This window comes from Rhincodon typus, chromosome 1, assembly GCF_021869965.1.
Source record: "Rhincodon typus isolate 14 chromosome 1, sRhiTyp1.1, whole genome shotgun sequence".
NCBI lineage: Eukaryota > Metazoa > Chordata > Chondrichthyes > Orectolobiformes > Rhincodontidae > Rhincodon > Rhincodon typus.
Genome location: NC_063332.1, coordinates 77,075,936 through 77,099,507, shown reverse-complemented (window position 1 = coordinate 77,099,507; position 23,572 = coordinate 77,075,936). Strand labels below are relative to the sequence as shown.

The window sequence follows — 23,572 nt, the reverse complement described above, 5'->3', positions numbered from 1 at the left end:
AGATGTAGAGCTGGATGAACACAGCAGGCCAAGCAGCATCAGAGGAGAAGGAAAGCTGACATTTCCGGTCTGGACCTTCTGAAGGACCTTTCCTGCTCCTCTGATGCTGCTTGGCCTGCTGTGTTCATCCAGCTCTACACCTTGTTATCTATGATAAACGTTGGAATTGCTCAAGAGGCCAGCACCAAATGGGTGCAGACATTGGAGGGTCTGGGGCTGGAGGGGATTGCAGAGATTTAAAGGAATGGACTTCAAGACTATGGAGGGATTTCAAAACAAGATTAAGAATATTAAATTGCTTGACCAGGAGCCACTTTATGTCAAGGGTAATGACTGGGATTTGGTGTGAGTATAGTTTTGAACAGCAGACATTTGGATGATCATACGTTTATGGAAGGTACAATGTAGATGACTAGCCAAGAACACTTTGGCATAATCAATATGGGGTCAATAGCATGAATGAAAGTTTTGGCAGATGAACTCATGCAGGGGTGGAGTAACCCATGCTGTATGTATCTGTAAATAAACATTACTAATAAACATCAATAATTTTACACCTGTATTTTTACTGTGTTTTAAAAAAATTAAAATAGTGAAAAATATCACTATTTTCCAATCAAAAAATCACATCTAACCTTTGAGAAAATGAGATACACTTGCCACTTAAGTCTGTTCCATTATACACGAAGGCCAAACAACTACTTTTCCTTGAAATGCTTCAACAACTGTTTCTGGGTTTGCTGTGTCTTTTTGTACAGGTGTCAGAGTTTCAACTTGTTTGTTTTTAATCGTAACCTACTTATCAAGTCTGCTGCCTTACCAAACTTGGCATTGTTGCAAACAGTGAGCATGATTCCAATCAACTCCAACAGAACATAGGTACACTTTCAGAATGGGCAAATAGCAGATGAAATTTGTGTGTAACTTTGGCAGAAAGGACAGAAAGAGGCAATCTCCACTTAATGTCAGAACCTGGGCTTTTATAAGTGTAGATCTTTCAGCGTGATAGGTCATATTGAGAAGTTAGCAATGCAAATACAATGCATGGAGGTGTTGAGTACCAAAGTAGGAGAAGTTTGTCTGAAGTTGTTTAAAGGTTTGGGCACCATCACCCCTCCCCCCCAGGCCCCAACCCAGCTAGAGTATTGCATTCAATTCTGGTCACCACATCAGAAAGGATGTCAGGGTTGATGAAAAGGTGTACAGATTAATGAGATTGGTCACAGATGAGAGATTTTAGCTATACAGTTAGATTGAAGAAGATAGAATTGTCCTTCTTGGATCAAAGATGCTTGGAGATTTGACAGCAGTACATAAGATGATAACAGATTTAGATAAAATAGATAAGGAAAGCCATTTCTATTGCTGATAGTAAAATGAATACAGGCCAGATATATACAGATTTAGATACGAGATGTACGGGATATTTGAGGTAGAACATTTTTACACAGCAAGTAGTAATAACCTGGAATCCACTGTTTATTAGCATGGTAGAAGCAGAAATGACCAATCATTTCAAAATGACTTATTGAGCTGAATGGCTTCTTCCTGTGCCATAGCAACTTGAGAACTTCAGAAGTTCAACACAGCAATGTAGCTTCTACAGATCTTCCCTGTTGGTCAGTTTCATTTCAAAGAATTGGAACTGAAAAATCATTCTTGCCTTTCCTGACATAGCAAAGGTATTTCCAAATTCCCAGCCATTCTCAAATACTCAAAAGGAGCCATTTTGGGTTTATATTGTGGGAAACTTGAAACATTATTTATTTCAGAGAAGAGTGTTATCAACAGTGTTGTCAAGAGTCAGTTCGAGGTCACTGATCAATCCTACCAGACAGTCATAGAGATGTACAACACGGAAACAGATCCTTCAGTCCAACTCATCCAATGCCAACCAGATAAGCCAAATTAATCTAGTGCTATTTGCCAGCATTTGGCCTATATCCTTTAAACCCTTCCTATTCATATATCCATCCAGATGCTTTCCGAATGTTGTAATTGCACTAGCCTCCACTACTTCCATTGGCAGTTCATTCTGTACATGCACTACCCTCTGCGTGACCAATTCAGTGCCATTCAGAATCGTTTACTCAAGACTTTCAAATTCTTCTGTCAACAAACTGGCCTACAAATCAACATCTATTAAAATTGGCTAACAGTATCATTTTCCCTGAATTACTTGATTAGTTCTTGCCCCTCACCATGGTGGACCTATCTGTATCATGCAGCTGTTAATGCATTTCTTGCACTGTGGGCCAACCACAAGTTTACAGCTCAGAATGCGACAGGATAACTTCATTTTTACTATTATTACTCCAGTTAACAAACAACTTTAGAAGTCAACAAATGTGCAGAATAACACAAATCAATACATGGCTGAGAACAAATTCATTCTCCTGCAAGGTTTCTTCAAAGGCCTCAACTCTGCACTGTTAGGCATGTTCTAAACAAAATTGAAAATGTTACTTGAATTTGGTGTAACTGGATTATAATTGTGCATTAACTTCAATTTTTGATAATTATCCTTACAGGCCCTGAAAATTATATTTGTAGATTGAAGATATCACCCAAGATCATGAGTTCCTCCCTGTTTGCTGACATCACCACATGTCAAATCATTTTTCTGACTTGGGAGGCTCAATTCGGAGAAAGGATCACCAGACCTGAAACATTAACACTGATTCCTCTTCACCAGGTGCTTAAAACTTGCTGAGCTTTTCAGGCAACTTCTGTTTTTGTTCCTGATTTACAGCTTCTGCAGTTCTTCTGTTTTTGATTGGAGAGTAGGACTGGTGAATATTTCTAGTCTTTAAAGTAAGGCCTTAGTTTGTGTTTACTGATTTCTTATTTCTGTTAAAAATAACTGCTTAAATATTAGATCAGTATTAAAATTTTTATTTTTAGTTTAAGGAACCTCAGCACCTGCAATTACTCAAGAGGTTCTTGTAAGCAGTGCAGAGAAGAGGAGGACTGCATGGAGAATGAGCAAACTGACTACAGCAACATGAGACTTCAAGCAGGGGAAGAAAATAGCAATGTAGTACTGGAGGGGACAGTATAATTATGGGGTTAGACTGTCAGCATCCTAGTACCAGGGTTAAAGACATCTCCTCAGGGTGGGGAAGAACTTGGAGAGGGAGGGATAGATTTCATCATCATTAGTACCAGTCAAACTAGATTTTGCCAAAAACCTTTGAATATTTAGGAGCTAATAGAAAAGCAGAACCTCCAATGTAATAATCTCAGTATTATTACCTGAGCTATTGGTACAGACTAATGGGTCAAGGAATTAAAACTGTAGCTCAAAATTCGATGTGGGAGGAATGGGTTTCAGTTCATGGGATACTGGTAGCAGTACTGCGGTAGGTGGGAACTATTCTATTAGGATTGGCTTCACTTGACCTATGCTGGGACCAGCACCCTGGCAAATTACATGACAAGGACTGAAAGAGAAAGTCTTAAGCTGAGCAAAGTCCTCCTCCTCCTCTCGTGAGTGGTTTCAACTGTCCACCAATCACAACTGCATAGGACAGGACTGCAGAATTTAATTTGCTTAACTCCCATGATTTTCTGTTTATGCTGTTTAGCACACTAGTCCTGTTTTGTAGCTTCTCCAGGTTGACGCCACTTTCAAAAAATACTTGATGCTACTTCTGGAACATCTCCTTCACTCTTCATGGAACTAGGGTCAACGACCTGACTTGATGGTAACAGCAGAGGAAGAAGAATACCTCTTCCAAGTGTTCAAGGATAATGGATATCCAAGGAACTGGGTCAGAAGATGCCTATAAGAACAGCATCAGAAAGATTCTACGCACCCCGACACACACTCACTACCCTACATCAGGAACACGTCGGAACTCACCACAAGACTCCTATGACCGCTGGGCATCAGAGTGGCACACAAGCCCACATCAACCCTACGACAACTGCTCACCCAAACTAAAGACCCACTCCCCGCCATGGACAGGACCAATGTCATTTACAAAATCCCCTGCAGAGACTGCGAGAAACACTACATCGGACAAACAGTGAGGAAACTAACAACAAGGGTACATGAACACCAACTGGCTACAAAAAGACATGACCAATACTCACTCATCTCAATCCACATGGACAAGCACGAGAATTCCTGGAAGCATGCTATTAATAAACACATTGAACTCGACCCCATATACATTCCACTATGAAGGAAAACCAGAAGTGAGGCAATCCATCTCAACAGACCCCAGAGTTTAAAAACCAGGCAGGAAAACACACTGACGCTTCATCGGAGGCTGCACTGAGGATGTTACCAAGCATGGTAAGGAAACATCTGCAAAACAACAAACCAGCTCAGCGAGCCAACCAACTTCAACACCCACAACCAGAGCTACAGATCTACTCCAAAACTTTAGAGCAGGGAATATACTATACCATGACATTAAAATTTTAATCAGAGGACAATTCTTCCACCGATGATACAGCACATCATGGATGCCCCATTTTGAGTTGCTAGATATGTTCAAAGTCTAGCCATTTATCTCAATAATAGTAGGCACACAGAATGATGAACATTAGTGAGGACATTGTAGGACCTAGAGGGACATGTTTGCCATCATTATTTTTGATGCCTCAGACACGACCAGATGGTCTGCCTGGTTTTATTTAGAGTTAGAGTATAACTGCATGACTGGTAAGAGTTGCTAGATGAATGTGACAAAAAAAAAAAAAAAAATTGTCCGTTGCATTGAAGTAAATTTCCCAAGGTTATGCAACTAACCAGGGTGTAAACATTTATTACATTAAATCTTAAAATCAATTGCAAGATCCAGAACATAGCAATTATACAATCAGTTGTAACTGGATTGGTAAATCAACACTGGGTAGCAAGTAAGCTTTAGGAAAAAAACAACTTTGGCACTATTATATATTTATTGGGGCATATTATCAGTAACTAATTGCAATACCTAAAACATTATATGAAGCTAACTACAAACACAATGGCAAATAAATCACAGTAGTGTTCATGAATACAAAGTCTCAAGGGACTGGTGCCACAGTAGTGTCCCTGCTTTGGCACCAGAAGGTCTGGATTCAAGTCCTAACTGCTCCAGAGATATCATAATCAGTTTGAACAGGTGAATTGAGAACATTTACAAAATCTCAAATCTTGCATTACCCCTGTTTCTACAAGATAATTTTACAAATCAAATATACATTTCCCTCATTCCCCCTCAAGCAAGTTATTCTCGCATGAGAAGTTTAAAAATTAGTTGCATTCTACTTCACAAAAATTTAAACTTGTGGCTTCCTCCCCTTCATGATCACGATCCACAACTATTCCAATGACATGTACAGGGTGCTGGCATGCCTGTTGTAGAAAAAAGGGAAAGAACTTCTAATTAAGTACTTCAACAAAATGATCACTTTAATGTACCCCTAAACAAAACCATACAATTGAATTTTTAAAACTGCCAGTACCATTCAAACCAAAATTCATAGGCAACATTACAGAAACAAAGTATTCAAGGCTATGGGCCAAGTCCTGGGAAATGGGAATTACTGTCAATAGGTTGACACAGACTCAATGGGCTGAAGGGCCTCTTCTACACTGTATCACTAAGCATTATAAAATACACTGGAGCTGCTTAGTTTCAATTACGGTATTTTTCAAATTCAGCTGTGTGAAAGGGACATTTCCTAATTAAGTAGAAGGCAGTAATAATTTTAGGGTGACAATATCTTGCTTCAAGTAATTTTGAGTAAAATATTAATTCAGATCTGATAAGGAGGTATACACAGGCGTATCTCCACTTTGCTAGATTGTGACTTATTAGGAAAGTGTAAATAAATGAAAGTGAACAAAAAAGCACCAGCTGGTATTGGCATTACACCTTTAATGTAGTCAAACATCTACTGCCTGTTGCAGGGCTATGAAATAAAACTTGACATTCAATGCAAAATATTAGGGCATATTAACAAAAGCTTCAAAACGTGTATTTTAGGGAGTACCTCGAACGGAACAGAAAGAAGAACAAAAGATGGAAAGATAGTTTGGGAGGAAATTCCACACCTTGCCACCTTGAGCACTGGAAATGTAGCTGCCAGCACTGCAGCAACAATTAGGGTTGATCAAAAAGTCAGAATTTGAGGGTTGCCAGGCTGAACAGGAAATAAGACAATGGAGGGATTTGGAAAAAAGCATGAGAAATTTTCATCTTAGTGAAACAAGTGCACATAAGACTACTGGAAATCAGTGATTTTATTGGTGGCCTGAATGCATCAGCCTGATGGTCACATAGAACAAAAGAACAGTCTGGTTTAGTCACAAGAGGAATGTTGTTGGTGACAAGGCAAGAGTTTGCAGTTATTATCAAAGACATGGCCCTGCTTTATCCAATTCGTGGAGGAAGTCGCTGCTCATCCAGTAGAGGATGTCAGTCAAGCAATATTAGAGACACAGGACAGACTAAGATGGGGAGTTAAGATACAGCTGAATGTCAATGAATAATGGAGATGGATGGTGAATTTTCAGATGCTGTCGAGGGGCAGTATGCTGATATGAAACAGGAAGTGGCCAAGAATAGACTCCTTGTGAAATATTGGAGGTAATATTATATTCCAACCTGCCTACACAATGTCACTGCTTTAATGACAAGTTTGGAGAAATGAGCTGTTCCTTATTTCAATGGTAATGCAAATACAAGTAACAAGTTTATTCCTTCCAACAGGATCCAAAACACCAAATCTCTTTGCTTTGGGTTTTAGAGAGAATATTATTTCACCCTTAATAAGAAACTGTTATTTAAGAATCTGTCTTAGACAAAGCTGGAAGGGATAGGATAGGATATGACATTTCAATGTAATTGAGCATCTGACCTCTGCACATATCCTTGAATGTTCCTCCATGTTTAAGCACTTATTTCATGGTTCAGCTTTTCTATTTAAGAAAAATGAGAAAGAGAGAGTTAGTACTTACAGCATAACTCAATGTATATAAGAGTACAGAGATTTAACACCATCTAATAAAGTCAACTATGAACTACAATGAAAAATGCACAGGATGGCATCTGCTCAGAAAGTTTGATGCTGGTCATCCAAAGATTTGTTTAGGTGAATGTCAAACCTGGGCTTAAAATTATCCATTTTTCTTTGCATAAAAGGTAGCTATTCCTTCTGACAGGATCCCAAGCAGCATCAACTACTTGACTTTGGTTTTGAGACAAAATATCATCTTTATCCTCCCTTCAACCCCCCTCATTTGTTCTTGGCCATTTAAGACACTATTTGCCTGACACAAAGCTGGTGAAAGTGCTCAAGGTTTTTCTCACACTTGCACCTTAATTTTCTCCAAGAATACTATTTATTTCCTTGTTTCTAGTTCAATTTGTTTAAGTACATAGATAAATGTTGTTTCAAATTTTGATCACAACCCAGTGGCAATTTTACTCTTATTTCATTTCTAAAATATTAGAAATTTGGAAATGTATTATGTTCAAGAATTCAAATGGTTCCCCCAACAAGATCCAAAATTGGACACAAGGTTTTGTTTTAGATGATACAAATCACCCTTTTGCACTGATCATCTAAGATACTGAACACAGGACAGAAATGGAGTTGACAACACTATTGTTCAGGCACAACAGGCAGTCAGGCAAACAAAATGGAATTCAATACATACACAGGCACTCCTGTCATAAATCATATTCAATTACACCTTGATGGAAAAGGACAAACATGAGACAAGCATTAGCCTATTTGCATATGGAAATAAAAGGCCTAATGTGATTTTAGTTTGCCTTGGAGGCAGCCATGCCAGGACTGTCAAGTGTCATTTCTAAAATGGAATTATTCATGCCTCATTGCACAGTCTTTAACCAAGACATCATGGAAGTTATATACTATTCTTCAAATACACTGCCCAGGCCCCAAAATTCAATTGTTTCACATACTACTTAACATCTATTTTCAACTATTTCTCTACAAGAATTTAACACATGTAACCTTAACATTCAGCACACACATTGGTAAAATTCTATTGTATTTGTTTGATTGAGCCCTGCATGCAGCATGTCAGCTTATATTAGCATTCATACATCTGCACCATGCAATCTGCCATCCAGAAATTCACACAATTGTGCAATGGGTGCTAAAACATAACTGCCTCAAGACCATATTCAAAAGAGGCTGCAATCAGTGGAAGCCAAGTATTTTGTAAAGTATAATGGTAGTCACCTGCAATCTCAATTTGACACAGTAGACTCTACACTTTGACCTTGACTTGCCATTTTTAAAGATTAGTACAGTTGATATCAGGATGTAGCTGTTCCTCACGACAGGATCCAAAGCATCGACAATCGTTTTGCTTTGGGTTTGAGAGAGAAAATATTCTACCCTTCTGTGTTGGCCACCTAGGACACTGCCTGTCTTAGATGGGCAATGATGGAGGGGGAGCCAATACAAATAAAATTCAAGCCTTTTGATGCAAGTGGTTCCCTCCCTCAATCTTACTTGATGGTAATTCTTAGATTCACATTTCTTCTTTCCAATGTCATCTATTGCTTGGTTTTTCATTTCCCTGCAAATGGTGAAAAAAGTTACAGGTAAAAACGCAAGCCATCAAATTTTGATCTTCACAAATCAATTCAACAAAATTAACCTGCAAATCTTTTATCTGAATCATACAGCTATTGTTGAATTTAAAAGCTAGTTTGCAATAACATTAGGAAATATGTTCCACTCGACAGGATCCAAAGCATTCACAGGCACTTTGCTTTGGGTTTGAGAATGAAAATGATCTACCCTTCTGTGTTGGCCACTTAAGACACTGTCAGTTTTAAATGGGCAAAGCTATAAAGGGGTCACGTGGACATTTATGACACTGCACCTTTCAGATGAATATATAAGCAGGCAGTCATCAATCCACTTGAAACCATAAATTTCCTGTAATAACAGTAACACATGAAAATTGACCAACACATTAATTGGCTAGTTAAAAAATATTTGTTTACTACAAACCACCCATGGGGCCACATCCTACTTGCTCCAGATGAAATTTACAAGATAACAAATCTGTACCTTCCAGCATTTCACATTAGGTAACTTAAGTCATGAAGTGTCGCTGAGGCAATTAAACCTGAATGCACCTTTGGAGTTAGATACAGTGTACATAACTCATTTAGCTCTTGGTGCAGCCTTTGACATGTGCAACTATGACAATACCTTTCTGGCAGCAAAAGCTTACAACAGGCAGCAATTTGTGTGGTAATGGAACAGAAGAAAGAAATTGCCAGCAACAATCCAACAGTGACAGAGGACTTCCACATCAAGAATGTGCAACTGGATAGAGATTGCACTGACCCAAAATTGTGTAACCTTAACTTTTATCATAGTCTAGGTCAGACAACTTATTTGTTTTAATACAAGTAGCAGACACAATGGCATGCTTCTTTCATGTTGTGGCAGAAAAATAGATGGCCAAGTAGTAATATAGGTCAACTTGGTACGCAATCTACACTTAACAGAATTTGTTTTGTTGCCCTTTTCCGAACTTATTGCACTTCTCTGAAGATTTGCAAGATATGGAGTGCTGGTATTGGACAGGGGTGGACAAAAATCAAGATATCACAAGACACCAAGTTATTGTCCAACAGGTTTATTTGAAATTAAAAGCTTTCGAAGCGCTGCTCCTTTGTCAAAATTAACAAACAGAAATATACCAAACAGTCACATGGATTCAAAAAATGAAATCTGCTGCACTCTCCACAGATGCTACTGGACTTGCTGAGTTCCTCCAGCACTTTGTAATAAAACAAAATGAATTTAAAATCATCTTTTAAAAGGACAGCTCAGACTAAGGAGCACTGATGTTTCAGCCCAACTTGTGCACTGAAATGGATTACAGCAATAAGGCATTTGTCTTATCAAGACGGAATAAGTAGTTTAGGCCTATACTCTCAGGGGTTAAGATAATGAGATCTAATTGAGGTACATAAAACACAAAAAGGGGATTGACAAAGTAGACCTAGACACTTCATGTGGGCTAATCTAGAATGAGGGGCTATTGTTTTAGGATAAAGGGGTTACAGATTTAGGCCTCTTTTGGAATAGTGCATCCAATCCTGGTCACCCTGCTATAGGTAGGATGTTGAGAGAATTGAAACAGTTCAGAAAAGATTAGGGCTATTTTCCCTGGAGTGGAGACAGACAGGTGACTTTACAAAGGTTTAAAAAATCATGACAGGCATAGATACAAACAAGGTTTCTTACCCCAGAGTGGGGTAAGAGTCCAAAATTATAGGGCATAGGTTAAAGGAGAGAGGGTAAAGATTCAAAAGGGACCCAAGGGGCAACTTTTTGATGCACAGGGTGGTGCATGTATGGAACAAGCTGCCAGAGGCAGTGGTGGAGGCAGGTACAATTACAACATTTAAAAGGTATCTGGAAGGGTATATGAATAGGAAGGTTTAAAGAGATAGGGGTCAAACACCACCAAATGGGACTAAATTTATTTAGGACACCTGGTCAGCATGGACAAGTTGGACCAAAGGGTCTCTTTCCATGCTGCACCTCTCTATGACTGAAAAGTAACTTCTCATAAAAGGGTAGAGAATTGGCAGAATTCACCACCCAAGGATCAAGTGGATGGATTTGATACTGTACTGGATACAGGGGAGGTGATGACTTTGTGGTATTATCGCTGGGCTGTTAATCCAGAAACCCAGCTACTGGTTGAGGAACCTAGTTTGAATCTTGCCATGGCAGATGGTGGAATTTGAATTCAATAAAAGTCTGGAATTAAGAGTCAAATGATGACCACAAGTCCATTACTAATTGGTGAACCAGATGGGTTTATCCATCAATATCCTTTAAGGAAGGAAACTGCCATTCTTATCTGGTCTGAACTACATGGGACGCCAGGCCCAGAACAAGGTGGCTGACTCTTAACTGCACTCAGTGATGAGCAATAAATACTGACCTAGCCAGCAACACCCTCATCGCCAGAATGATGAAATAAAAATGGATGCTGGACATTGAATAAATTCATGGAGGGGAGATAAGATAGATTTTTAACTAATAGGTTTAAGGGTTACAGAGAGCTGGCATGAAAGTGAAAGTAAATTTCAATTTACTCCCACATACACCTAAAAACCGACATTTCCAGTTCTTTCCCAAGATGTTTTAGTCAGCAATATTTCTTGCCTCACAACCTTTAGTATTCAGTCAGTGGTATTAACAAAGGTAAGAAATTGAGCCAGGGATGTTCCCTATACCAGGGACCAGGCCAGCAGCCTAGACAAAACAAAAAGTTCAGGGTTGCGATTGAATTCATGTCCCTTGGTGACAGGCCAGCTGCACCCTTAATACAGCCCATCCCCCATCTAAGCCAATTCATCCTCAGTAACAAAATGATTTTTGAACTGATTTACGGCGAGTCAAATATTTTCAGGGCAATATCAATGAAAATATCATGGATGTTCACCTGAATATTACTCAATGCCACGTGGGCCACTTCCGTTCCGGCTGGTCTGCTCACAAACGCCATTTCTTGGGACTCCTCTCTAATGTCCGGGTCCTTAAAAAAAAGAAACATTTAAAAACTCAATAAATTCAGTCCATGCAATTACACCTTCCTGACCGATTAGACTCTCTCACTTTTCTTTCCCGGGATTCTGGTAACGAGGCGTCGGAGGAAAAAAAAAAGAACAGGCCCCGAATAAAGCACCAACTACCCCCAAGTCACGGCGGCCCAAACCCCAGCGCTTCTTCCATGGGATCGGGCGGTGTATTCACCACCATCACTCCCACACCCCCTCACTTCCCCGGACAGTGGCCGAGGCGCCTCACTGCCCTCAGTTTCCCGGGTCTTACTGCGGGCCGGCAGCCGCACCACGCGGTTACCGCGCACGGAGCCGGATCCCATTGACACGCGCTCACCCAGCAGCAGCTGCACAAGCAAAGAGGCGGGGCCTCCGGGCGTGTATCGTTTTATACAGTCACCGGGACACGCCTCCCTCACAGACACGCACCAGTCAGCGCAGCGGCTACCGCCAATGCCCCAGCCGGAGACCGCGGTAGGCACCACCTCCCCGCTCTGTTCACTGCGGACGGATCGGGTATTTTCACTGCGGGATTCACAGCTCCGCCTCCGTAACAGCTTCAAAGCGAGCAGGGACAGCGGGGCGAGATCTCCCGCCTCCAACTCCTCCTTTAAGCAATTAGGCGAGACTTCTGCGCCCCGCCTCGTTTCATAGCACAATATCAGAAATTGCTGGAAAAATGCAGCGGCTGTGAAGCTGCAGTGGACCCTTAGTCTCCTTTTGCAATTCCTCCGCATGCTGAGGGGTCGCAACCTGCGTCTCCCTGCTTCTGCACTCAAGGCAGAGCCCTGCCTCGTTTCTCGGTAGTCAAGATCACGGAGCACCACCTCCGTTTTCAGACCTTCAAATCCTCGCTGCTCGTGATCTCTCAGGTTACAGGTCTCTTTGACAATGCGAGCATGGATACACTCACCTATGCCTGGAATCGATCCCGTGTCCCATACGTTGTTGGAGGTGGCGAGCTGTAGTGCTAACCATCGGGCCACCTACCACCCTTGGAGCTTAGCCTCTCTTGACTTTGAGGGTAACGTCTTGATGTACCGCCTCCTGTTTTAATTCTCCGTTGACAGTGAGATCAAGCTCAAGGAGATAGTGACCCAAAGGCTGAATCGGACCCGTGTGAGTTAACCAAGGGGCCACCGTGCTGTTCGACACTTTCCCGTTTCGCCTCCTTCGACATGTATGCAAGGCCTTGGGGTTGATGTGACGGGGCGGGGGGCTCAATTTCTAAGTGGTTAGCTCTGTTGCCTTACAAACGCCAGGCTCCAGGATCCGATTCCCGCCATGGTGGCAATGACGATCATTGAGGAAATAGAAGGACAGAAAACGGATGTGTTGCTTTGTGATCTTGAATAATGAGGAGTAACAAACCAAAAAAAAGCTGCAGATGCTGGAATCTAAGGTAGACGAACAGGAAGCTGGAAGAACACAGCAAGCCAGGCAGCATATGAAAGGAGCAGCCAACGTTTCGGGTATTACCCTTCTTCAGGACTGGATGTGGGGGTACGGGGAGCTGCAGATAAAGAGGGCGGGGGCGGAATGGTGGTGATAGTTGGACACTGGTAGCAGGTACGACCTGGTTGGTCGACAGGAGGGATGAATCTGGTTGGCAGCTGGAAGGGGAGCTAGGGAATCAAAGGTTACGGGGAGAAAGTGAGAGAATGGGGTTGAGGAACTTATCAGCCATGATTGAATGGTGGAGCAGACTCGACGGGCCGAATGGCCAAATTTCTGCTCCTATTGCTTATGGTCTTATGGCTGGGAAGTTTTTTAAATTGGGGAACTCAGTGTTGAGCCCTCTGGGCTGTAAGGTGCCCAGGCTGAAGATAAGATGTTGTTCTTCAAATTGGCAGTGTGAGTCACTGCGACTTGTTGGAGAGGGAGTTGAAAATGGGTGGTGACCAGGAGGTTAGGTTGGTTGTTATGGGCCAGGTGAAGATGCTCAGTGAAACTGTCACCCAGTCTACATTTGGTTTCACTGATATAGAGAAGATCGCATTGGGAGCACCACATGCAATAGACGAGGTTGGAAGAGTTGCAAGTGAAGTTCTGTCTCACGTGGAAGGACTGTTTGGGGCCCTGAATGGAGGTGAGGGAAGTGGTGTGTGGGCAGGTGTTGCATTTTTTATGGTTACAGGAGAAGGTACCGGGCAGGTTGGAGTGGTGGGTGGAGAGCATGGCGCCAACTAAGGAGAGGTGAAGGGAATGGTCCTTATGGAAGGCAAGAGAGGGGTGGGGAGTGGAAGATGTTCTGGGTGGTGGGGTCTAATTGGAGTTGGCAGAAGTGTTTGAGGATGATACATTGGATGTGGAGGCTGACGGGTTGGAAAAGGGGGCCCCTATCTTTATTATGTTTGGAGGCCGGGGTTCTTAAGACCTGTGGAGTGGGAAATGGAGGTGCGGTGAGGGGTTGTCTGGATGACAGAGGGGGAAAAAGCGTGGCTCTGCTCAATCAGGAATCAAAGAAGTGAAAAAGGTGGCAGATCTCGTTAGAAAGATGTGCAGGTTCAGTGGATTAGCCAGGGGAAGTGCCGGGTCATAGGGATAGGGGTGGGGAAGGGTAGGCTGGTTTAGATGGGATGCCCTTGGGAGGGTTGGTCTACATTTGATGGGCCGAATACCTTGCTTCTGCAGTATAGGGATTCTCTGCACTCCGCCACATTTGTCAGTTTTAGTTTCCTCATTGGCAGTAATCTTATGAACCCCGCCTCCATCGAACAGTGGACCCAGGCGTTGTGAGGCAGCAGCGCTAACCAGTCAGTCATCAGGCCGCCCCCAATCCGCAAAAGCTCCAATTCCTTGCTCACACTGTCAAAGGAGGCGAAACGCCAAAGACTTGTACGGCACGGTGGCTACTTGGTTAGTGCTGCCTTTTAGCGTCAGGGACCCGAGTCCCAATACCGCCTTTGGGTGACTGTCTCTGTGGACCTGTTCTCATTGTAAAAGGAGGCGGAGATCTGCGGTGGGTGGTGGGTGGCCAGTTGGCATCATGACTGAGATCTGGTGGTGGGGCCCTGCACATTCAGTAATTGAGGAGATGAAAAAAGGTCGTGGGTATCCCTGTACATGGACATGCAAGCACAGTTGAAAGATGTGCAGTGGAACAGCTATGGGAAGTGCAGGGTGACAGGAATAGGGCAGGATACTGTACGAACACAATTAGATGGGCCGGATGCCCTGCCTCAGCAGTAGGGGAATTCTCTGCTCCCTGCAACTTTTTCAGTTTCAGGTCATCGATTTCACGTTGTGTGGGGCCCTGCCTCCTTTCTCAGTCCCGCCCCCCCAAGTCTTCATTAGTGGTTTAATTCCTCGTTGGTCCTGATCTCAGGTTTCAGGTCCTTTGGACGATGGGGACATAGACACAGTCAAATGCCTGGAACCAATCTCGGGGTCCCCGATGTTATGAGGCTGCAGTGCTAGCCACTCTGCTAACGGGCCACCCACTGCCCCTGGGGCTTCGCCTCTGATGACAGTGTGGGCAATGTCTTGGTGCACCGTCTCCTGTTTCAGTCCCTCACTTCCTCAGTGTGCGGTATCACGGATCTCCGCCTCCTTTTACAATGAGACAGTCACCCAAAGGCAGTATGGGACTCGGGTGCTTGACTCTGTGAGGCGGCGTGGGGGGTAGGGTGGTCGGTGTCACCATGCGGCTCGAGATGTTGGTGTTTTGCCTCCTTTGACAATGTGGCCAGGCATTGGACTCATGTGAATGTGGGGTGGCCCACTGGCTTACTGGGTAGCGCTGCTGTGTGACAGCACCAGGGTCTGGGGTTCAATTCCAGGTGTGGAGGTGGGATTCATGTGATTTCCTCCAATGGGGGCGTGAAACCGCAAAAGGATGCAGAAACAAAAAAGGTGGCAGATTCATTCCTATGATGTGCAGGTTGAGTGGATCAGCCAAAGGATGTGTGGGGTGACAGCTGTGGGGGTAGGGTGGGCGGTTCTTCCGAGGGTCAGACGATAATTGAAAGTCGAAGAGCTGGGGCTCTGTACAATGAGGAATGGAGGACATAAAACGGACAAATGTTGCAGGATGGAGAGAGCCCCTTTACTGTTATCAGCCCATCGAGTACTGACCGACCCACCGAAGGGTATCCCTACTCTACCTCGATGCCAGGAATCGAACCCTGGAGCAAAGCGGTGTGAGAGTGTGACCAGTGGGCCAACTCCTTGCCCACACCCTCATCAGAGGATTAGCCCCAAGGAGTGGTGGGTGGTTGGCACAGCAGCCTCACAACTCCAGGCCCGCAAAATCATAAATTGAAGGACTGAAAACAGGCGGTGCTCCTGACAAGGTGGAAACTCAGAAATATGCACACTGCCCAAGGTATTCTTGCCTAGCAAGTAGCAACTGACCCACTGAAGAAGCACTGTCCCCTACCCCTGTCACTCCCTATGCCCCAAGGATGATCCAACATCTTGTGGATATCCCCAACACCTGTCACCTGCTCAACATCATTGGAATGTTGATTGGAACAGAGATCTGCCACCTGTCTTCACATCCTTTTCCTCACTACCCACTCTGGCATGCAGGGCCCCTTCACAGTCAGGGATCGGCTGAGTGTCATACAGTTTCGTTGGATTAGCCAGGGGAAGTGCTACGCTGCTTCTACAGTCAAGGGGTTCTCTCATCCTGCGACATTTAGCAGTTTTATGCCTTCCATTCCACATTGTGCAGAGCACCAGACTCGTCGGCCTCTCAAGTGCCGACTGCCCAGCCCCCCAAAGAGCTGCCCACCCTACCCCCACACCTGTCACCCGGCATTTCCCCTGGGTAACCTGGCTGAGACACGGAGATCTGCCACCTTTTTCCACTCTACCTCCTTTCGGGATTTCGCCGCTCCTCATTGGAGGAAATCGCATGAATCCCACCTCTCTGCCAGGAATCGAATCCCGGAGCCTGGTGATATGAGACAGCAGCGCTAACCAGTGAGCCACTGGGGGGCCGCGCCCACGCCCACGCCCACACCCACATCCACATCCACATGAGACCAATGCCTTGCCCACATTGTTAAAGGGAGGCGAAACGCCAAAATCACGAACACCACGTGGGTTTCGTCCGGGAGCTCCGGTTTCCTCCCACAGTCCAAAGATGTGCAGGGTAGGTGGATTCTGATGAAGGGTTTAGGCCCGAAACGTCAGCCTTTCTGCTCCTATGATGCTGCTTGGCCTGCTGTGTGCATCCAGCTCTGCACCTTGTTGTCTCAGGCATGGATTGGCCATGCTAAATTGCCCGTATTGTTGAGGGATGTGTAGATTAGATGGGTTATAGGGGGATGGGTTTGGGTGGGTGCTCTGAGGTTTGGTGTGGATTTGTTGGGCCGAAGGGCATGTTTCCACTCTGTAGTGATTCTGTTATATAACCACGGAGCCCTTGGTTAGCAGTACTGCCCCTCACAGCGTCAGACACCCGAGTCCCATACCGCCTTTGGTGACTGTCTCATTGTAAAAGGAGGTGGAGATCCGTGATACCGAACACTGAGGAAGTGAGGGACTGAAACAGGAGACGGTGCACCAAGACATTGCCCACACTGTCATCAGAGGCGAAGCCCCAGGGGCAGTGGTTGGCCCGTTAGCAGAGGGGTTAGCACTGTAGCCTCACAACGCCAGGGACCCCGGGATCAGTTCCAGGCTTAAGTGACTGTGTCCACGGTCGCATCGCCCGAGGGACATGAAACCTGAGATTATGACCAGTGAGGAATTGAGAGACTAATGAGGACTGGGGAACTGAGAAACGAAGCGGGGCTCCTTTTGCAATGAGAACAGGCCCACGGAGCAGTCACCGAAAGGTGGTATGGGACCCAGGTGCCTGACGCTGTGAGGGGCAGCACTGCTAACCAAAGGGACACCGTGCCGTTTGTGATTTTGGCGTTTCGCCTCCTCTGACAGGATGAATGCATTGGAGCTTTTGTGAATAAGGGGGTAGCCCAGTGGCTCACTGGTTAGCGCCGCTGTCTCACAGCACCAGGGTCCAGCGTTCGAGACTCTGACATGCAGTCGGGATTCATCAGATTACAACCAATGAAGAATAGAAAGGCAGAAAACGGATGAACGTTTCCTGAAGAAGGGTCCAGACCCGAAACGTCAGCTTTCCTGCTCCTCTGATGCTGCTTGGCCTGCTGTGTTCATCCAGCTCTACACCTTGTTAGAGATAGTAGGAACTGCAGATGCTGGAGAATCCGAGACAACAAGGTGCGGGGCTGGATGAACACACCAGGCCAAGCAGCATCATAGGAGCAGATGAAGGGTCTAGGCCCGAAACGTCAGCCTCTCTACACCTTGTTATCTCAGATTCTCCAGCATCGGTAGTTCCTATGAGGAGCAGGAATCAGGAGTTGAGAAAGTGAAATAGATGGCGGTTCTCCATGTCCATGGAAGCACAGTCCGAAGATGCGCGATTTTGTTTTGTTTTAGCCATGGGTTGTTCCGGGTCACGGGACAGGTTACGGTAGGGTGGGCTGCCCTTCGGTGTATCGTTAAATACGTGATCGGCCAAATACTGTGCTTCTGCAGTTTGGTGACTCTGGACACAATGTGGAATCGAGGACTTAACACAGAAATGTGGAGGGATCCCGACACTGCAGAAACAGAGTATTCGGTATATCAGGTACAGACCGAACGAGTAGAGAGCATCCCCCATCTCCCAGACCAGCCTACCCTGTGCCACACCCACCGAACACAGGAATTGAGGTGCTGAAACAGGAGGCGGTACGCCAAGACCTGACCATTGTCATCAGAGGCGAAGCCACAGGTGTGCTGGGTGGCCCATTGGCCCAGTGGTCAGCACTGCACCCGGGATCGATTCCCAATGTAGGTGTGTATCACCATTTCCGCAAAATCAAAGAGACCTGAGATCATGACCAACGAGGGAATGGAAAGACTGAAAACAGAGGTGGTGCTCCATGATCCCGACCATAGTGGAGCGGGAGAATGAGTGACGAGGCGGCGCTCTGCACAACGTGGAATCGAAGACGTGGTCCGTTAGCACTGCTCTCTTATGCAGCCAGGGTCCAGGGCCTGATATCTGGCATGGAGGCGGGGTTCATCAGATTATGACCAATGAGGAATTGAGGGACTGAAAACGGATGTGTTGCTCCATGATCTTGAATAAGGAGGATGTGGGAAACAAAGGGGCCGGGGCTTTACTCGGTCGGGAATCAACGAAGTGCAAAGCGGATCTCCATGTCCCTGCAGGTCAGTGGATTAGCCAGGGGAAGTGCAGGGTGGGATGCTTGTCGGACGATACTTGATGGGTTCCTCAGTGTGAGGATGTATCTACCACATTTTAGGTCATTGTGCAGAGCCCCGCCTCGTTTCTTAGATTCTCAGTACGCTTTGGTCTAGATTACTGAGCATCGCATTGTTGGTCGTGATGTCAGGTTTCAGGTCTCTTTGACACAGTTACTTATGCCCAGAACCGATCCCGGGTCCCTGGCGTTGTGGGCCCTAAGTGCTAACCACTATGCTAACGGGCCAGCCACCACCCTTAGGACTTCGCCTTTGATGACAGTCTGGGTAAGGCGTCGGCCCGCTGGCTCACCGGACTTGGCAAAGGCCTTGGGAATACGCCTTCTATTTTAGTCCCTCACGTCCTCAGTGTTCGGTATCACGGATCTCCACCTCCTTTTACAATGAGAACAGGCCCACGGTGAGAATTACCCAAAGGCGGTATGGGACTCGGGTGCCTGACTCTGTGAGTGTCACCGTGCAGTTCGTGATTTTGGCGTTTCACCTCCCTTTAACAATGTGGGCCGGTCCGGTGGCTCACTGGTTAGCGCTGCTGTCTCACAGCGCCAGGGTTCGATTCCTGGCATGGAGGTGGGATTCATGTGATTTCCTCCAATGAGGAGTGGGGAAATCCCGAAAGGAGGTAGAGTCCTGCTCAATCGGTAAACAAGGAAGTGAAAAAGGTGGCGGATCTCTATGTCCCTGCCAGCACATTCCAATGATGAGATAACAAGGTGTAGAGCTGGATGAACATAGCAGACCAAGCAGCATCAGAGGAGCAGGAAAGCTGACGTTTCGGGCCTGGACCCTTCAGAAATCTTTTCTTCAGACGGACAAATGTCGCAGGGTGCAGAAAGTCCCTCGCCTGTGGAAGTAGCACAGTCGGCCCATCAAGTACTGACCGACCCTCCGATGGCCATCCCACCTGTCACCCTGCACTTCCCCTGGTTAATCCAACGAAACTGTATGACACTTAGCCGTACCCTGATTGTGCAGGGGCCCCGGCTCTATGCCAGGAAAATGAACCCTGGAGCGCCCCCTTGCCCCGCACGCTTTATCAGAGGCGAGGCGATATAGGTGTGTATCCCCATACCCGCAACGTCAGACACCTGAAATTACGACCAAGGGGAATTGAAGGACTGAAAACAGAGGCGATCTCGACCAACGAGGCGGCGGTCTGCACAACGTGGAATCGAAGACTTGAAACTGGGAAATGTGCAGGGTACTCAGTGGATCCGTCACTCTCTTCGATTTCTTCTTCACGTAGTGGTCACGGCCCCTAAAACCCGCCTCCATTCCAGTGTGGGCAAGGAACCTTCCTTGGAGTTTCCCCCGCTCCTCATTGGAGGAAATCACATGAATTCCACCTCTATGCCAGGCAATCGAACCCTGGACCCTGGCGCTGTGAGACTGCAGCGCTAACCAGTGAGCCACCGGGCCGCCCCCACCACCCTCCCCCAATCCACATGAGTCCAATTCCTTGCCCACAGCGTCAAAGGGAGGCGAAACACCAAAATCTCGAGCCGCATGGTGACCTTTGGTAAGCAGTGCTGCCTCTCACAGCGTCAGGCACCCGAGTCCCATATCGCCTTCGGGTGACTGTTTTCCTTGGCCTGAACAATGTGGAATAGCACCACCTAAACTGAAAAAAGTGGCGGGGAGCAGAGAATCCCCACATTGCTGAAGCAGGGTATTCGGCCCATCTAATATCATTCGAAGAGTTTCCTACCCTACTCTGCCCTATCCCTGTCTCCCTGCACTTCCCATGGATAATCCACTGAAACTGCACATCTTTCGATTGTGCTTGCATGTCCATGTACAGGGATACCCACCACCTTTTTTCATTTCCTCGATCACTGAATGTGCAGGGCCCCGCCACCTGATCTCCGTCATGATGCCAACTGGCCACCCGCCACCCACCGCGGATCTCCGCCTCCTTTTACAACGAGAACAGGCCCACGGAGACAGTCACCCAAAGGCGGTATGGGACTCGGGTCCCTGACGCTGTGAGGGGCGGCACTGCTAACCAAAGTGGCACCGTGCGGTTCGAGATTTTGGGGTTTCACCCCCTCTGAAGATGTAGTCATGGCATTGAAGCTTTTATCGATAAGAAGCGGGCCGTTGGCTCGGTGCTGTCTCCCAACGCCAGGGTTCAGGGCTCGATTCCTGACATGGAGGCGGGTTTCATTAAATTACGATCAATAAAGAATAGAAGAGTAGAAAACGGATGTGGGGTTCCGTGATCTCAACCAGTGTGGAGCGGGAAGCTCCGAAAGGAGGCGGTGTTCTGCTCAATCAGGAATAGAGGAAGTGAAAATGATGGCCGATATCCATGTCCATGGATCAGCCATGGGTTGCGCAGGGTCATAGTGACAGGTTAGGGTAGGGTGGGCTGCTCTTCGGAGTACCGTTCGATATTTGATGGGCCGAATACTGAGAAATGTGGAGGGGTGCAGAGAATCCCCACACTTCAGAAGCCAGGTATTCGGCCCATCAAGTATCTACCGACCCTCTTAATACTCCCCCAAAGACCAACCACCGTCACCTACGCCTGTCACTCTGCATGTCCCATAGACGATACAACAAAACTGCACGTCTTTGAACGGTGCTTGTGAATCCATGGACGTGGATATCCACCATCTTCGCGTCATGGATTCCTGATTGGGCAAGGACGCACTTCCTTTTCCTCATCTTCCCACTTGGCATCAACCCCACCACCACGCCAGAAATCTAAACTGGACCCAGGCGTTGTGAGACAGCAGCGCTAACCACTAAGACACCGGGCGGTCCTCTACCCGAAGCTGTCCCTGTGACCCTACACAACCCATGGCCAATTAAAACAAAACGCGCATTTTCGAACATGGACATGGAGATGGAGATCCGCTACTTTTGTCACTTCTTCCATTCCTCATTGAGCAGAACACCGTCTCTTTTCGTCTCATTGATCGAGATCACAGAACATCACATCCGTTTTCTTGATGGGCCGAATACCTGGCTTCTGCAGTGTGGGGAATCTCTGCACCTCTCCACGTTTCTCAGTCACGCGTCTTCGATTCCGCATTGTGCAGGGCCCCGCCTCCTTTCCCAGTCCTGCAATTCCGCAGCTGTCCTGATCTCAGGTTTAAGGTCTCTTAGACGATACGCGCATAGATACAGTCACTTAAGCCTGGAACCGATCCCGGGGTCCCTGGCGTTGTGAGGCTGCAGTGCTAGCCACTCTGCTAACGGGCCACCCATTCCCCCGGGGGCTTTGCCTCTCATGACAGTGTGGGCAATGTCTTGGTGCACCGTCTCCTGTTTTAGTCCCTCACTTCCTCAGTGTGCGGTATCACGGATCTCCGCCTCCTTTTACAATGAGAACAGGCCCACGGAGACAGTCATCCAAAGGCGGTTTGGGACTCGGGTGCCTGGTGCTGTTTTGGGGGGATGGCGGGGGGCTGACCGTGGTGTTCGAGATTTTGGCGTTTCGCCTCCTTTAACAATGTGGGCAAGGGATTGGACTCATGTGGATCGGGGGCGGCCCGTGGCTCACTGCTTAGCGCTGCTGTCTCACAGCGCCAGGGTCCGGGGGTTTGATTCCTGGTATGGAGGTGGGATTCTTGTGATTTGCTCCAATGAGGAGCGGGGGAAATCCCGAAAGAATGTAGAGTCCGGCTCAATCGGGAATCGAGGAAGTGAAAAAGGTGGCGGATCTCCATGTCCCAGCCAGCACATTCCAATGATGTGCAGGTTGAGTGGATTATCCATGGGAAGTGCGGGGTGACGGTTGTGGTGATAGGGTGGGCAACTCTTCCGAGGGTCAGATGATAATTGAGGGGATGAAGAGCCTGGGGCTCCGCACAATGTGGAATGGAGGACATGAAACGGATAAATGGAGAGAGTCCCTTGACTGTAGAAGCAGCGCAGTCGGCTCATCGAGTACTGACCGACCCTCATAAGGTTACCCTGCAGTTCCTCTGGCTAATCCAACGAAACTTTATGACACGTAGCTGCTCCCTGATTGTGCAGGAATCGAACCCTCGAGCCAGCAAGCCGACCCCTTGCCCACACCCTTATCGGAGGCGACTTGACAAAGTGGTTAGCACAGCAGCCTCACAACTGTATCGGTTCCCGATTATAGCCGCGAAGTCAGAGCACTTAAACCTGAGAACCGGGAATTGAAGGACTGAAAACAGAGGTAGTGCTCCACGATCCCGACCAACGAGGCGGCACTTATGCACAAGATGTGAAACTAGGAAATGTGCAGAGAATGCCCGCACTGCCGGAGCAGGGTCTTCGGCTCATCAGGCCCATCCTCTGTGAGGGGTAATCCAAGGGGCTACCGTGGTGTTCGAGACTTTCTTGATAGTATGGGCAAGGCCTTGGGGCTAATGCGCACAGTGCTCCTCAAAACTCCAGTGTTCGACTCCTGGCATAGAGGTGGGATTTATGGAATCACGACCACTGACAAGTGGGAAGATGAGGAAAAGGAAGCGCGGCCCTGCCCAATCAGAAATCCACGAGGTGAAGAAGGTGGCGGATCTCCATGTCCCTGCACCTGCATTGGAATGATGAGTAGGTTGAGTGGATCCCCCATTGGGACGGGGGAGTGAAATGGTAGGGTGGGCTGCTCTTCGGTGGGTCAGTCGATACTTGATGGGCCGAAAACCCTGTTTCTGCAAAGTGGGGATTCTGGGGCTCTGCACGATGTAGTGTCGAGGAGCTAAAACTGACAAATGTCGCGAGCCCCGCCTCCCTTCCTCGTCGTCCCAATTGTCAGTAAT

At 46.6% G+C, this 23,572-nt stretch overlaps 1 long non-coding RNA gene and 2 other non-coding genes across 4 annotated transcripts; all 3 read right to left on the bottom strand.

The window, feature by feature from the left end:
* Positions 1-4,762: 4,762 nt before the first annotated feature.
* Positions 4,763-11,949, bottom strand: LOC109927993. 2 transcript variants are annotated; one of them, XR_007262724.1, is made up of 5 exons: positions 11,854-11,949; positions 11,465-11,557; positions 8,494-8,560; positions 6,862-6,922; positions 4,763-5,353 (listed from the first exon to the last, which is right to left on the bottom strand). It is a non-coding gene; the product is annotated as an uncharacterized LOC109927993 (long non-coding RNA). The 2 variants fall into 2 exon arrangements; XR_002260389.2 differs by having other exon boundaries at positions 11,920-11,936.
* LOC125484993 lies at positions 8,304-8,422 on the bottom strand. Its single transcript, XR_007263780.1, has one exon. It is a non-coding gene; the product is annotated as a small nucleolar RNA SNORA26 (small nucleolar RNA).
* LOC125484995 lies at positions 8,712-8,830 on the bottom strand. Its single transcript, XR_007263781.1, has one exon. It is a non-coding gene; the product is annotated as a small nucleolar RNA SNORA26 (small nucleolar RNA).
* Positions 11,950-23,572: the final 11,623 nt, after the last annotated feature.